This window comes from Saccopteryx bilineata, chromosome 2 (genome assembly GCF_036850765.1).
Source record: "Saccopteryx bilineata isolate mSacBil1 chromosome 2, mSacBil1_pri_phased_curated, whole genome shotgun sequence".
In the NCBI taxonomy this organism is placed as follows: domain Eukaryota; kingdom Metazoa; phylum Chordata; class Mammalia; order Chiroptera; family Emballonuridae; genus Saccopteryx; species Saccopteryx bilineata.
This window is the reverse complement of record NC_089491.1, coordinates 138,761,220-138,777,735: the sequence shown is the minus strand read 5'-3', so window position 1 is coordinate 138,777,735 and position 16,516 is coordinate 138,761,220.

Here is a 16,516-nt window from a genome sequence, read left to right as displayed (position 1 = left end):
TGTCTTCCCAAAAATAATAGTTTTGAGGGATGTCCATTGCTGTTTTTAAATGAGTGAGGTGGGGAGCAAGAAATGTCTGGTTAAATAAAATCAGGAAATGCTGAGTTAAGCAAATACAAATAAATTACTTTATTGCAGGAGGCTTAGTAGCCCAATGTATCCTGTGAATCTTTAAGAAGGTATTAAGACTACATACAGCATTGCCCAAGTACTGGTGTTCAAGGAAAAGCATTTCTCAAGACCAGCATTCCAAAGAATGCAATTTGGGGAAAAACATGCAGGATTATAACTCAGTTATAATGACCAGCTTATGCTACATATAAGAAACAATGTAAGCTGGGATCAGTAATGATGAGTTTGGCTTCTATGAATAGTCTTTGGTTTTTGCTTACTGTCATGTTATGAGTTGATAATGCAATTAGATTATTGAAGACTGGATTAGCATTGGGTGAATCTTGAGCATTTATTAATATTAATCTTAGTCATGTGGGTGATGTTGTTAGCGATTGTACTGGTGATGATGGTGTTTTACTTTCAAACTAGAATGGAAACAAACAAAAATCTTTTAAAATGTTTGGAATCAAAGAAAAATAACAAAATATTTGCTTATGTCTTAAGAGGCTGAGAAGTTACATAAATAATAAAATAGTTTTTGTTTTTAAACTTCTGTGGGGCAAAGACTATGCATATTTATGTTTGTATATCCTATAATATGTCCGGTTTTATCTACAAAGAATAAAAACTAAAATGAAATATAACCTTTTCTCTAAAAATATTTTGAGTTTAAAGATACATAAATAAAAATATTTCCAGGGTTTTCTTTTTAAATTTGAAATCGACTAAACTAATTTTAATGAGGCAATATGACAAGTTTTTTTGTTTATAAATGTTTTTATGTCATTAGAATAAAAAATTATTAAAAAATATAATCATTCTTTAAAATTTCTTTAAATTTATTGATTTTTGAGACAGAGGAAGGGAGAAAGAAAGAAATATTAATTTGTTTCACTTTATTTATGCATTCATTGGTTAATTCTTGTATGAACCCACAACCTTGACACATCATAACAGTGTTCTAACCAACTGAGTTACCTGGCCAGGGCCAAAACAAATCTGCTTATCCTAAGCAGACATAATCTTACCTTATTTCTTCTTGTAAAGTCATGGTTGCACAGCAGAACATACACTGAGTGACATGGTTGCCCTCAGTTCCTCTTTCATTAATGCTCTGTCAAAGGCTCTTTTCAGATGGCTGTTAAGATTAACGGGTTGCTTGTGTTCTTCTAGCCTCTCCAGAACAGAACTGATGTAATTGCCTTGGTCACTGCAGTATAATGTGCCTGCCTTTTTACCTCCTGAATCTTGGGGTCATATTCACAGTGATACTTGTGCTTTTATACTTTTATAACTTGTGTGTGTGTGCGCGCGCACGCACGTGTGTGTGTGTGTGAAAGAGGTAGAGAGAAGAGAATTTGTGTGTTTTTTCAGTACCTTTAAGTGAAAGAATTGGCATTAGTCAATTATAGAATAACTTTAATAGAGTATATAGTGAAAACCTTCATCATGGGTGTGGGGTTGTATGTTCAAAACTGTCCTTAGATCTCACGATGAAATACAAAGTGAAGGGACACACAACATAAAAAATAAATGCCATTATTATACTATTAAAGAAGGTTTTAAAAGTATAATTCAGTAAGGTTTTTTAACACTTAGTTTGTAAACCAGGTACTATTTGATAGAAATTGAGAAAGATGAACGCCGAGGGTGACTGAAGATGGACACACTGAAGCAGAACTGCCGTTGTAGCCCCTTGGAGCTCCTTAACAAAAGAAAAGGAAATCAGAGGATGAAAGCAAAAATAAGTGTTCGTATCCTACTTATTTAGAATACAGGACTACCTGGTGCTTATTATTTCATTCTACTACACTACATTTAGACTTTATGGCCACTTATTCCTTCATGTGTACTTCTAAGGACTCATTTTTTTTAAGTTATTGCTGTTTCTCAATATATTTTACTTAAAGCCCAAATAGCAAAAAGACTTGAAAACATTCCTTCTTATACTTTTTTTGGTCCCTGGCTTATATAATACAATGAAATATTGATTTCAAATATCATGGAGACATGATTTTTTTTTTCTTAGCTAATTCTTTTCCAGAAAACCAGCTTTAATGGTCTGGCTCAAAATGACATTTCATTGTGTAAATGGAGCTCCACGTGAGAAAGATGGCAGAGATTCTTTCAGATTTCATTTTGCCAAGACCTAAGCAAGAGATTGAATACTAGAATCTTCTCTTTTTGATCCACATAAGTTGTCAGTACTGTTTTCTTGAATGAGTTTTATTTAGAAATTCTTGAGGACTAACTGACTGTGCCTTGCATTTGTATAGTACTTGTCAAAGTGCGGTCTTTATTTCATGAGATCCTCATAATGAGTGTGCAAAGTAGGTCAGGGCAAAGGGACACCAGGGCTCTGAAACATGGAGTGACTTGTAAGAGGTCACACAGCGAACTAATGACAGGACCTGGATTGTCACTCTTGTTTATAGTGTATTTTATTTATTTTTCACAAGCAGAAAAGCTATATTTTAGGGTAGATAATTCAATTCAGTAGCTTAGAGAAATGATAATAGTTAACATCTATATGATACCTTCCACTTTACAGAGTTATTTCATTTTTTTTCCTCTTATTTAATTCTTAGGCTAACCTAGCCACAACTATTTTATTATCATTGTCCCTAATTTACACATGAAGAAATCCAAGATTCAGAGATCTCGTATGACCTTGGCCTTGGCTGTGGCAGACCCAGGATTGAATTCCTGCCATTGAATTCCTACTCAGTTTCTATTACCCATACTGCACATACAGGTATTCAATCTAAAAATTGTTTCTGTTCATATGTCATGATTTTTTTCCTCACTAGAGAAAAGCACCCTCCTAACTGTGTTTTTCTGAAGGAGATATTAAATTTAGTCTACATCCCCCTGAGCCAGTATCTCTGGTGCAGAGAGTGGTGACCCAGAAAACAGCAGACTAATCTACATTTAGATAACTTGGAGCTTTATTTTCACTTTCCTTGAGATATTTATACTTCTAAATAGCAGTGGGTCAAAATGGGGAAAACACTCCCATCTACACCCCCAGAGAGCCTGGAGGGGTCCTAAGCTTCAGGCCCCTCCCAGCCACAGTCTGTGTGTGGGTCTGCGGGCACAGGGGCCCAGCAGGAGCCATGTCTGTCTGTGCCCCTGGAGATCCTGAAAGGGCCCCATCTTCGCACCAGACCCCTCCCATTGGTGATCTGCAAGCAACCCTTCAGGTCTAGTGACTGAGCAGGAGACACTATTGTCCGTATCCCCAGAGATTCTGAAAGTACCCTACAGTCAGCTCCAGCCCCTCTCAGCTGCAGTTTGCAAAAGTCCTGTTTGTGCTTCTAGAGATTGGAAATGGCCCTGAACTTAGCTGGAGCCCCTCACAGCTGCAGTCTGTGAGCAGTCCTGCCAGCACAGGAGATATTTCTGTCTGTGCCTTAAGAGATCCTGAAATGACATTGTGTGTGGCTCTAGTCCCTCTAGTCACTGTAAGGTGGCAGTGCAGCCTACCCAGGGACTGGGTGACAGACACATCCATTCATGACTCCAGAACAAGGTCTGTAGATATCAGTCTTGGCTGCAGACCCTGGAATAGCTCTGAGACTCAGTTCCAGAATCTCAGCCATGGTACAAGGTACTCCAGTCCACCCAGGGACCTGCCCAGTGACCCAACAGGGGCAACTCCAGGGACCTGTGGAAATACATCTGTTGTACACCTGTTAAGAGGACCACTGCCTGAGGACCCAACAGTGGACTCCCAAGTGGAACCTTGTCCCGGTGCAATTCCACTGAACCAGGTACTGGAGGGAGTCCCGTCTAGCCAAGACCACACAGGATGCACACCCACCCAAACCCCTGATAACAGTCCCACCTACTGAATCCCTGTCCGCAGCTTGCAGACCAAGCAACAGCCTCGTAATCCACCATCACTGTAACTCCAAGGGTCATTCTGTGAGACACTTAATAAAGAAATAGGAGTCATAGGGAGAACTAATGGACACCTCAGAAATATGAAACATCAAAAGAGGCTACTATGAACAATTGCATGCCAACAAACTAGATAACCTATAAGAAATGGGGAAATTCCTAGAAACATACAGCTTACCAAAAACTAAATAATAAATAGAAAGTCTGAACATACCAATAACAACTGAGAAGCTTGAAGCAATAATAAAAAAACCTTCTAACAAAGATGGCTCCTCAGGTGAATTTTATGAAAAACTTAAAGTGCAATTAACACCAAGTCTTCTCAAGCTTGTCCTAAAATTTGAGAATTAAGGAACACTTCCAAACTTAATTTGATGAGGCTGTACCATTATTCTGTCACCAAAGCCAGGCAAGGACACTACAAGAAAAGAAAACTACAGGCCAATATCCCTGATAACATAGATGCAAACCTTTTTACTATGAAAAACAGTATGAAGATTTCTCAAAAAATGCTTTCAAGGCATTATGCTAAGTGAAATAAGTCAGGTGGATAAACACAAATACTGTATGATCTCGCTTATATGTGTAAACAAAAAAGTTGAGCTCACAGAAGCAGAGTTTATTGGTGGTTGCTGGTGCTGGGTGTGGGAGAAATGGGGAGGTGTCAGTTGAAGGTACAAACTTTCAGTCATAAGATGAGTAAGTTCAGGAATCCTAATATACAGCATGGTGACTGTCGTTAACAATACAGGATTGTATACTTGAAATTGCTAAGAGGGTAAATCTTAAATGCTCTCACCACACACACACATTAAAAGAAAGAAAGAAGAATTAAAAACAGGAGCCTTTAGAAACTGCCATTTTAGGGATTCTAGCAAGCTTCCTAGATGATTGGTTTTTTCCCAGGAGTTACTTAAATGTAAAACTGAGAGAGGGTACTAAAAAGACTTACAGGAAATATTAGATAGTTCTTATGCATCTTCTTAGCAATATGAATGACCTATTTACTCTAACAGACAGATCACCCCTGGGATAGCATTGGAGAATACTAAATCTTTCTAATGCATTTATTTTGATTGTATAATACATAATTTAGGGAAACCAGAAGCCAAATATTGATTTAGGCCTCGTCTATAAAGAACTATCATGCTAACCATTTGATGGGTGTATTCAGAATGAAAAAATAATTAATAAAATAAAATTGCCTCTGAATTGGCCAGGTAAGGGTCATATGTAACAAACTCTACAAGTAGTTTTTTTCATGTTGACAAACCTAAAATCCCTAGGTCATATGTATTGAAGAAATGGATAAACTAAAAATGATTAAATCAACCATATGCATAAATAACACTTCAGTACATATTTTGTCCAATTAGCCACAGATCCACTTTTATGAAATCAGAAAACAGACTGCTTGAATCACTTTTGAAAATCAGGTGATATCAAGGGGAACGCACTAATGACTCTCTGAAATTCTGTTAAGGATGTGCAGTTGGCACTAGATGGACCAAGGAATTCTGGTTTCTACGGTCTGAATGTTTGTGTTCCCTTGAAATTCACATGTTGAAATCCTAATGCTCAATATGATGTTATGGGTAGGTGGGGCCTTTGGGAAGTGATTAGGTCAACTAATTAAGCAGAGCCCTTGTGAGTGAGATTAACACCCTCATAAAAGAGGTCTAAGAGAGCTCTCCTGCCCCTTCCTCTGCATGGGAAGTCTTCCACCCAGATGAGGGCCCTCACCAGACCCTCTCAAACATCCAGTTTCCAGAACTGTGGGAAATACATCTCTGCTGTGTATAAGTCACCCAGACCATGGTGTTTTGTTATAGCAGCCTGGACCAATTAAGACACTGTTAAATGCAAGACAGGTAATAGCAAATGTTGGAGAGGCTGTGGAGAAAAAGGAACCCTCATCCACTGTTGGTGGGAATGTAAAGTAGTACAACCATTATGGAAGAAAGTATGGTGGTTCCTCAAAAAACTGAAAATAGAACTACCTTATGACCCAGCAATCCCTCTACTGGGTATATACCCCAAAAACTCAGAAACATTGATACGTAAAGACACATGCAGCCCCATGTTTATTGCAGCATTGTTCACAGTGGCCAGGACATGGAAACAACCAAAAAGCCTGTCAATAGATGACTGGATAAAGAAGATGTGGCACATATACACTATGGAATACTACTCAGCCATAAGAAATGATGACATCGGATCATTTACAGCAAAATGGTGGGATCTTGATAACATGATACGAAGCGAAATAAGTAAATCAGAAAAAACCAAGAACTGCATTATTCCATACATACGTTGGACATAAAAGTGAAACTAAGAGACATTGATAAGAGTGTGGTGGTTATGGGGGGGAGGGGTGAAAGGGAGAGGGAAAGGGGGAGGGGGAGGGGCACAAAGAAAACTAGATAGAAGGTGACAGAGGACAATCTGACTTTGGGTGATGGGTATGCAACATAATTGAACGACAAGATAACCTGGACTTGTTATCTTTGAATATATGTATCCTGATTTATTGATGTCGCCCCAGTAAAAAAATAAAATTATTTAAAAAATAAATAAATAAATAAAGGAATAAATAAATAAAAAGAAAGAAAATTACTATAGGCACTTAGAATACACTGTTGAGCAGATGAACATTAAAAAAAGAGTAAGGAATGAATATTTGCAATTTTTACATTGGAGAGCTGCCCAGGTGCCCACCTTAGAGAGAACTCTGATTACAAGTGGCATTTCAACAACCAGTTTGCTGAACTCAACAAAAAGTTAGGTATTGGTTCTTTGAATATATGTATCCTGATTTATTGATGTCGCCCCATTAAAAAAATAAAATTATAAAAAAAATTTAAAAAAGACACTGTTAAATGAGATAATCAAAGTAAAAATTGCTCTAGTATAAAGCAGTATTTCCCTCTAGAAGTCTGTACTTTCTTATCAAATAGTGTCAATAAGTAAGGATCTATAAGCCTTGATGGCCTTTCCCCTAAACAGCAGTTAGCAAATGTTAGTGCCATAGGTATTGCTTAGAGCATTTGTTACAATGCATAGATAGCCCTCGGCCCTTTCATGATATCCTGGGTTTGGAGTAGGGACCCAGGACTCAACGTTCATAATAAGCATCAGAGGTGATGCTGACAGGGCTACATTTTGAGAAATGCTAATATTTGAGATTTTTCTTATTGCTTAATGCTTGATTATAGATTAAATGTACCAAGATGGTAAGAGGTATCAAAGCAAAATACTGTAGAAGACTTCCTTGGGACAATTTGAGCCAAGGTCAGAGCAACTGGTTCACTCTCCCTGATAGTAATAACTGTGCTTATTAGGTGATGTGAGGACTCTGGGATTGGGCTGCTACTGGGAAATGTTGCGAAGACAGGAGAAATTCCTCTTTCCCATAAAAATTCTGCTCTGGTTGCTCAGGTTGAGTTAGGTGAGAAGCAATCAGGCCCCATTCCCTGTGGCTCCACGTATCCATCACAACGTGACCAAAAAATTCCAGGATTCTCTAGGCACCCCCACATCCCACTCTCTCCATTTCTACCCAGAACATTTTGGGGGTGTCTCTGAAAGGCTAAAAGAGTCACATTTACTACAAATTAGATCATGTTTAAAGGGTGCAAAATTTCCCAGTAAACTTTTGTGGGTTCAGAGGGAATTATCCCTTTGCTTATCAGTGGTGACACCTCTTTCCCATGTGTTGAATAAAAGAATTTGCATCATCTTGGTTTACTGCCTCGATCTGAAAGACAAGAAATTTAGCAACAGTATATAAAGCTCCATCACATTGTCTTTCAGTAATTAAGTACTGTTGGTTTATCAATATGGATTAACTTTTAGCTCTCTGTCTTAAGTTTTTGATGCATTTATTTAAAGTGAAAGCAGATACTTGTTTTGTAAAAGAAATACTGACACTGGGGAGAACTCAAGAGATGCTGGTAGCAAAAATAAAGGACTTGGTGATCCACTCAGCAGTGATCCCAGCGTGCTGGGAACTCCCTTAATTGCTATGTCTTGGTTTATTTTATTTTATTTTTTTGGTTGGGTCTCTAAACTTCTCCAGTCTCTCTCAATTGAAAAAGATTATTGATTTTTTTTGCCTAAGAAAGTTATATATAAATTAGACATCACGACTTTTGTAAAATACCAAATATTGAGAATTACATTCTAAATAGTTTGACAAAAGTATGTTTTTAAAAATCTATGTCCTTCCTCTCACACAGAAAAAGGAAATCAGGATCCTATTCTGTGTAGCTTCCTTCACGGTCGGGTTTACTGAGTGCATTTCTGGACAATGCAATGGAAATATAATATTTAGTTTACTGGCGTTCACCCTAATTTTTCTGCTTGACTTTCTACAAAAACTGCACAGGAGAACTGTCTGGAGGACCGATTCATACTATGTGGTGGGGAAGAATACAATAATTGCTTTTCAATTTAAAACCATATTCACTATCGTCAGCATCAAGAGAGGATATCACCCATACCTTCACTCACCCCCAGATTGGGTTTCCAATAGCAGATGCAGGTCATGGTAGCAACATGGGAGGCAGTTGAAGTGCCCGCCCTGTGTGATGTGAGTGGTCAAGCTTTGGTTGTCTTGAACATCTGTCTTCCCAGCTGAAAACTGAGGAAATGGGGTGACAGAGCGGTCAGGCGGTCACGGAGCAGCAGAGAGGAAGACACCGCTCACAGGAAGACCCGGCACAGAGTCGGTCCTGAGAACGTGTTCCTTCTGAGTCCCCTCCTCCTACACGCCTTTGAATGGCTTTTGATGTCCTTATCATCAGCTCAGAGAGGTCACCGCCCGGAACCCCAGCTGCAGGACCCTTGTCGCATGGTGGGCTTGTACGGAACCAGCTCTGGGCCACAAGTGCACGGAGGTGGCTGGGAGGGGGGATGGTCCCACACCAGAATCGCTTCAAGGTGCAGGCGAATATGTCAGCTGAGCCCCTCTGTGACTGAAGGAAAGCACAGACACAGTGCTCCCAGGGCGGGATCTGGAGGACAAGGCAGCTGAGAACAGCTTGATTTAGCCAGGATTTACCCCATAGAAAAGGGCCGCTCTGAGGATACAGCTGAATGCACATCCCTGGCTTTAGGCTGATTGCTGTCTGAGTCCCGACGCGGCCCTCACCAACTGTATGACTTGGGTTAGATGCCCCATCTCCATGAGCCCCGGTGGCCGAATCTGTGCCGTGTGCACATTAGTCTCTACCTCTCCAGGTTCCCCTGAGGGTGAAATAAAGGCACTGGGGCAGTGCGCTCAGCAGAGTGTCCCGCACGGCACGTGGGACAATGCTGTAAATGTTAGTCCTCAGGCTCTTGCCCCACTCTGCAGCCCAACTCACCCCTGGAATTGCTTTCAGAAGCTTCACTAGCCGATTTCTCCCAAAAGGAGGATGCTATTGCAATGAAAACAGACACTGTCAAATGCAAATGTTGCCCCTGAAGAGAAATGGGACAGATCTTCTGGTTCTTTTTGTCCCTACGCTACTATTAAAAATAAATAACTAATGCTTTTTGCATCTTAACTATGTTTCTGACACCGAGCCAAACATTTAACATTACTCTTTTTTGAATACTTAACAGCAGTTTTAGAATGCAGGCATTTTTATTATTTGCTTCTGTTGTCTTCCTTTGGACTTGATTTGCTGTACCTTTGTCCTTTTTTGAGACGAAAATTAAAATCACCTATTTTTTACTCTTCTTTCTTTCCTGACATGTGGGTTTAAAGCTAAAATTCCTTCTAAGCACTTCTTTTGTATAACCTTAACCTTACTCATATGTCATATCTTCATTTTGTTAGTTCACAATTTTGCTAATTCCCAGTGTGATTATTTGAACCTATAGTGCAATTCAGATGTGCATGCTTCCTTTCCAATCAGTTTATGATTCTGTTCATGATTTCTGTCTTAAACTCTATTGTGATGAGTAAAAGTACTGTAAATATGTCAGTTTTTAAAACTGTGTTTGTGTTTGTGTTATGGACTGGCGTATGGATAGCTTTGGTAAGTGTTCTATTATGTACTTGCAAAGAATATTTTTCAGGATCATTGGTCTTGAAGTGTTCTATAATGTCAATTTGGGACATTTCTTAATCTGTTGTTCTGATAATTTATATTCTTCCTGATCATGTGTGTAAACTTTTTCTATCAGCTCTTGAGAGAAGTACATTAAAGTCTCACTTTGATGTGGTATACCTATTTCTCCTTCCACTTTTATCAGTTTATTCTTTATATATTGAATATTTTGAAGCTGTATTACTGGTGGTATACAGAGTAAAGTTGTGATATCATCTGGAAGATTGATCTTTATCAGACATAAAAATTCCTCTTTATCTCTAGTAACACATCCTGCTTTAAAAACTTGCTTCGCCTGATTTGGGTATAAGTATGTCACCTTCCTTTTAGTCCATGCTTACAAGAGATCTAGTTTTCTATTCTTTTACTTTCAAACTCTCTATGTCTTCATATTTTTGTTGTTTTGTGGTAACAGTTTTATTGAGATATAATTTATATACAATTCACCCACTTGAAGTATGAAAGTTAGGGTTAGTATATTCCCAGTGTTGTGCAATTACAACCACAATCTATTCTGGAATATTTTTATTACCCCAGAATGAAACCCCATACACTTTAGCTATTACCCTTCATCACCCCCTATCCTTCCCAGACCTAGGCCACAACTCATCAACTTTCTGTTTCTATACATATGCCTATTCTGAACAGTTCATGTAAATGTAATCTTGCAGTATGTGGTACTTCACACCTGGCTTCCTTCACTTAGCATTCTGTTTTCAGTGTTCATCCATGTTGTGTGTGCGTACTTGTACTGTACTTCTTATTCCCAAATTACATTGCACTATGTGAGTATATCAGATATGGTTGTTTTCACCTTTGACTATTATGAATAATGCTTCTATTAGCATTTTGACTCAGGTTTATGACTCCATTAGTGGACTTACTTTAAATTTAGTGCAGTTCTGTGGTTCAGAGATGTATTTTATACATGGATATGATATTATGATTCTGCCAAAAGTCTTCTCAGGGAAAAAAGATACTGAACTCTTCCTTACATTTCCTGTGGGGTATGAACTACTATATTCTCCTTTATTTCATAAGTTAATTAAGAATACGGAGATTTGGGTTTTAACTGGATATTTTAAAAATGTAAATACGATAATAAATAAAGATAAAAATTGCCTTATATGCGCCAGGCCCTTTTCTAAATTTTTTCTTTATTAATTTACTTTTTTTAAAAAAGATTTTATTTATTCATTATAGAGAGGAGAGAGAGAGAGAGAGAGAGAGAGAGAGAGAAGGGGGGAGGAGCAGGAAGCATCAACTCCCATATGTGCCTTGACTAGGCAAGCCCAGGGTTTTGAACCAGCAACCTCAGCGTTTACAGGTTGACGCTTTATCCACTGTGCCACCACAGATCAAGTCTATTAATTTACTTTTAGAAAGACAGAGAGAGGAAGGGAGGAAGAGAGCACAAGAGAGAGAGAGTGAGAAGCATTCATTTTTTGTTCCACTTAGTTGTGAATTCATTGGTCACTTTCCCTGACCGGGGATTGAACCTGGAACCTTGGTGTTTTGGGACAACGCTCTAACAGACTGAACTAACCAGCCAGGGCCACTAAACATTTTCAGTTGTTTAATTCCCATGAATCATATAGGTACTATAACTACCTCATTGCAAAGATGAAGACACTGAAATATGTGGATACAAATATTTTCCCCAAGAAACACAGCTGATAAAAAGTAGAGGTAAGATTTGAACCAAGATGGCTGATTTCAGAAATTGTACTTTTGACTGCTACATGGGGATAGGCAAATAAATTACTTAGCAGAACTTGTTTAGTAGTAACTGTTCAATAATTGGAAGTTCTAATTGTCATTTTCTTATTAGTCCAAATGAGGCTTGGGATTATTCTGTTTTCTTTAGGAACATGTTTATGATTTGCAGAGCTGTACCAGTACAAACACTTGAAAAGAGTAATTAAAATGTTTCTCAATATCATCTGAGAACTGAAAAACTTACATAGGGAGATTTATAAAGAGCTAGAAATATATAAAATTAAAACAATGTTTTGTGTGTTTAGCAAATATTTATTGAGTTACCGCTATGCAGATCACTGGAGTAGTCAATCTCTAGGGTCAAGGAGGTAGAAGAAATTAATATGATATGATCTCATCCTTATCAGAGCTTATAACCTAGTGAGGATCACAGACCACTGCCTAACTACGTAAGAGATTAATTGGAGAAAGGAGAGGTGCTGAGTATGTGCTGCTTGAGAAAGTAGCTATAGATTTGATATTGCCATGGGAATTGTGGTGCTAAAGAGTTTGGAGAATTAGTCCCCCATAATGATTCAGGAACTGGGGTCAGGCATGCCCAGTTTCGAATCTCAACATTCTCTCTGAGCTGGGTGGCTGGGCAAATGCTGTGACCTCAGAAACACTTCCTATTTGATTTCGGAATGGGAATAATACAGGGTGGGGTAAAAGTAGGTTTACAGTTGTGAGTATGTGATGCACAGAGTTTATTCTTGTATTATTATTTGTTAATTATTGTATTACTTTCCAGATGAACAACTGTAAACCTACTTTGCCTCACCCTGCATTGCCTCATTCAAAATATTTAATGAACATTAAAACATATTATGTATCACTAAGCATGTTACCTGGCAGAAAGAAAATGGCCAATAAATAGGAAACTTACTGGAGTAATGGTTACATAGAGTGTATACATTTATCAAAATTCTTTGAATATATACTTAGTTGCACTTACTTATATGTAAATTACCTCAATAAATTTGATTATAAAAATAAAAACATCTTACAAACTTTTTGGGTTTGATGACCTTCCCTTATGAAGAGTTCTTTTAGGGGCTCGGGAGGTAAAAGAGGATAAAGGGGGGATAAATGGTGATGGAAGGAGAATTGACTTCATGTGGGAAACACATGATGCAATATACACATAATGCTTTATAGGGTTATATGCTTGAAACCTGTATAATTTTCTTAACCAATGTCACCCCAATAAATTCAATAAGAATTAAACAAAGAAAAGTTATTTTAAACATCTTTCAATGTGGCATGAACCACACTGGTTATCCCGAGTCTTTGGTATCTAATGATTCTCTAGGACAGTGGTTCTCAAAGTGTGTGCCCTAGAAGATTTCCAGGTGTGCCCTATGGTATTCCAGAGAAATATGTGCCTGTTGGGGACCAAAAAACCAACAGGGTTTTTGGAGTTTAGATTTAGGGGGGACAGAGGTGTGAGAAATTGGCTGTAAGCTGACAGTCTGCCCAAACCCCCACCTCAATTGCCTGATTAGGTTGCAAAAGGCTGTTAAACTGTGGTGCTGGATTGTTTACACTACCTCCCATGTTCCCCAGAAAGACTGGAAGTAAGTTTCTTCTATCCTTTGTTTGGTATAAAGTTAAGATTTGCTAATGGCCTCACTTTGCCCTATAAATAAAGCAAGATGCGTTTTTTGGGCATGCTTTGTTCTTGCCAGCAGCAATTACAGGGCCCTCCCTACCCTGTATTTTCTTAACTCTGCATATTTTCTTAATTCCCCACCATTCCCACTCGGTACCTGGAATTACTAGCTGCGCTGGTTCATAGCATGTGCCCAGATATAAAAATAAATATAGTTACTCTATTATACCATTTCATTATGGAAATACTTCTTTTTGTTAACACATTATTATTACATTTATTATTAACACATCGTTATATTATTTTTAGATAAATACACCCAAATAAAATGAATAAATTTCTCAAAAAGAAGCGTGATATTGAAGAATCTGATTCTGGAAGTGAGCGAAAGTTAAGTGTAAATAAAATATGACTTGAAGGCTGATGGGTAGAATTTAATTTATAGCATTTTTCATCACTTAACACTGAATAATACGATTGGATTAGAAACCCATCCATGGAAGCTTCAAGTGATTTTGGTTTAACATTAACAGAAGAAGAACTGGCAGCTATATCCACTGATTGTGGATTGATGATTAAACATAAGGAACTGTTTCTTGAAGCCTTTTGGATTTCTATAAAAGAAAAATATGTGGCAATATCTAAAAAAGCTTTGAACATTTTAATACAATTTTCAACATCCTATTTATGTGAATTAGGATTTTCTACCCTCAACATAATTAAGAGTAAATAAAGAGGAATTCTTCAATGTATTGATGAGGAAATGAGAGTTTGCCTTTCAGATATATGCCCAAACATTGAAGAAATCGCTAGGACACATCAGGCTCATGTTTCTCATAAACACAAGAATGAAAAAACTTAACACATTCATGCCGGGACCTGCCCAATTTACTAAATTTTACTAAGAATGTATTTATATATATATATAAAGATAACTTTTTTGTCATTTTTTATTTTTAACCCCTCTTTTTTATGAATTCTAAAAAGCACAACTCAAAAAATGTAACATAAAAATGTTTTTTAATGTCAGAATAAATTTAATTTGTCGTATTTATTTTGTTTAATTACCATAAAAGCATGCTTGGATTTTATATCTTTTTCTTTAATATTTGACTTAATTATTATAACATATTTCTCAGAAATTTGTATATAGTGCACCTACAATTATTTGTAAAATTTTAAATGCACCCTGACTTCAAAAAGTTTGAGAACCACTGCTCCAGGAGCTCCCAAGCAGAGGCAGAGTGCAAGCTAAGAGGAAATGTTTTCTTTACTCTCTATTGTAATAGTTAAATTATTATGTGTCAAATTAGAGGGTATTGTTGGATGACAGGAACATTTTTATTGGTGAACTCTGAGTAAAGCAAATTGTAGATGGCTCTCATTCAATCAGTTCAAAGCCTAAATAGAACAAAAAGACCAGTCCATACCCAGCGGCAGAGAATTCTCTCAGCAGACTACCTACAGACCCAACAGGAACGTCAGCTTTCCTGTGTCTCCAGCTGCTGGTCTTGGACTTGTCACCTCATAATCATGTGTGCTGATTCCTTATAATGAACCTCTTTTTTTAATATACACATCCTATTTGTTTATATGACTAATACATATACTAAATCAAATTATGCCATCAGATCCTTCTATTCAGAGTGGATCAATCCTTCATGGGATTTATAGAGGCACAGCTTCCCATAAAGGAGCAGAATTTACAAAGAATGACTATGAAGACACTTTCAGATTTGGCAAATATATGTGAAAGGGGAACCTGAAATGTTAAAATTCATCATCTGTGTGTAATGCCAGGGACTCTAACAGAATCGCTATGTAAAAGGTCAGTCCTGGGATAAAATCAAGTAAGTTCAACATTAATAATTCTTTACTATCAAATTGCTGTCTTTTTTTTCTGTTGATTTTAAAAAACATACAAATTGTATTATTATAGAGACAATAAATCCCAGAAATTTTTAGTATTTGTGTCTAAGTCTATTCCTCCTTGGGACACATTTCCAAAGAAAAAAATGGGTGAAAAGTTTTAAGTCTTTAAATTGGAAGAAGTCTATTAGCCATAAAACTAATAGATATTGTATTTGTCATTTCTGACTGATTCTTTTTTATTATTTCAATGTCATTTTTTATATTTGTTATCTCTTTATTTAGGTTTTCATGGTTTAATGGCCATCTATGGTTGTTCTAATATCTTTGAGCATCCTAACAATCCTTATTTTAAACTCTGCGTCTGGTAATTTGGTTATATCTGATTCACTTAGGTCCTTTTCTGGGGATTTCTCTTGGTTTATTTGTGTTGTATTTCTCTGCCTCCGCATTTTCTCTTCACGGGAGTGGCTGTGATCACGCGCCCGGGTGAACAAGCGTTGGTGGCCTTGACCTTTGCTCTGCCCCTGTGTGTGACGTTATGCTCGGTCCTGAGGGCACTGGTGAGTACCTTTGCTCAGCTGCGGGTCTTCGCCTGTTTCCGGGCTTTCACCCTGCCCTTGCAGGAGGAGCCTACTCGAGGAATGGCTGCTAGCCTTGGCTCTACCACCGGGCAGGAATGCATGCCCAAGCTCAGCTCAGTAGCAGAACTCCGCCTCTTCTGGGCTTTTGGCTCCACCCCCATGGGAGGAGCCGGCTACCAAGTCAGACCGCAAGCCTGGGTTGCACGGGTGGGGCAAAGCTGTGCTCCTCTGCCCTTGCCCCGGGGCTTATCTCCACCCTTTCCGGGGTTCCCGCCCTTCTCCCACAGGCTGGATTACAGGCTGCAGGCAGCTGAGTTTGACCGCTTTTGCACGCCCCCTTCCCCCAGCCAGGCAAGATTGAGCTCACACCTGAGCCCAGTGGTGGCCAGCTGGCTTCCGCCCCTGCCAGCAGAACCGTGCTTTTGTCTCCCGCTGCCGCCCGCTCTCTGGTGCACCCTCAGCGGCGTGGGTGGGGCGTTGCAGCTCGGACCCTAAGACTCACTACTGTAGACCCGAAAGCTCCCTCCTTCTATGCGACTCTGCTCTGAATGCTGCGGGGGAGCTTGTTTGGCTGCTCT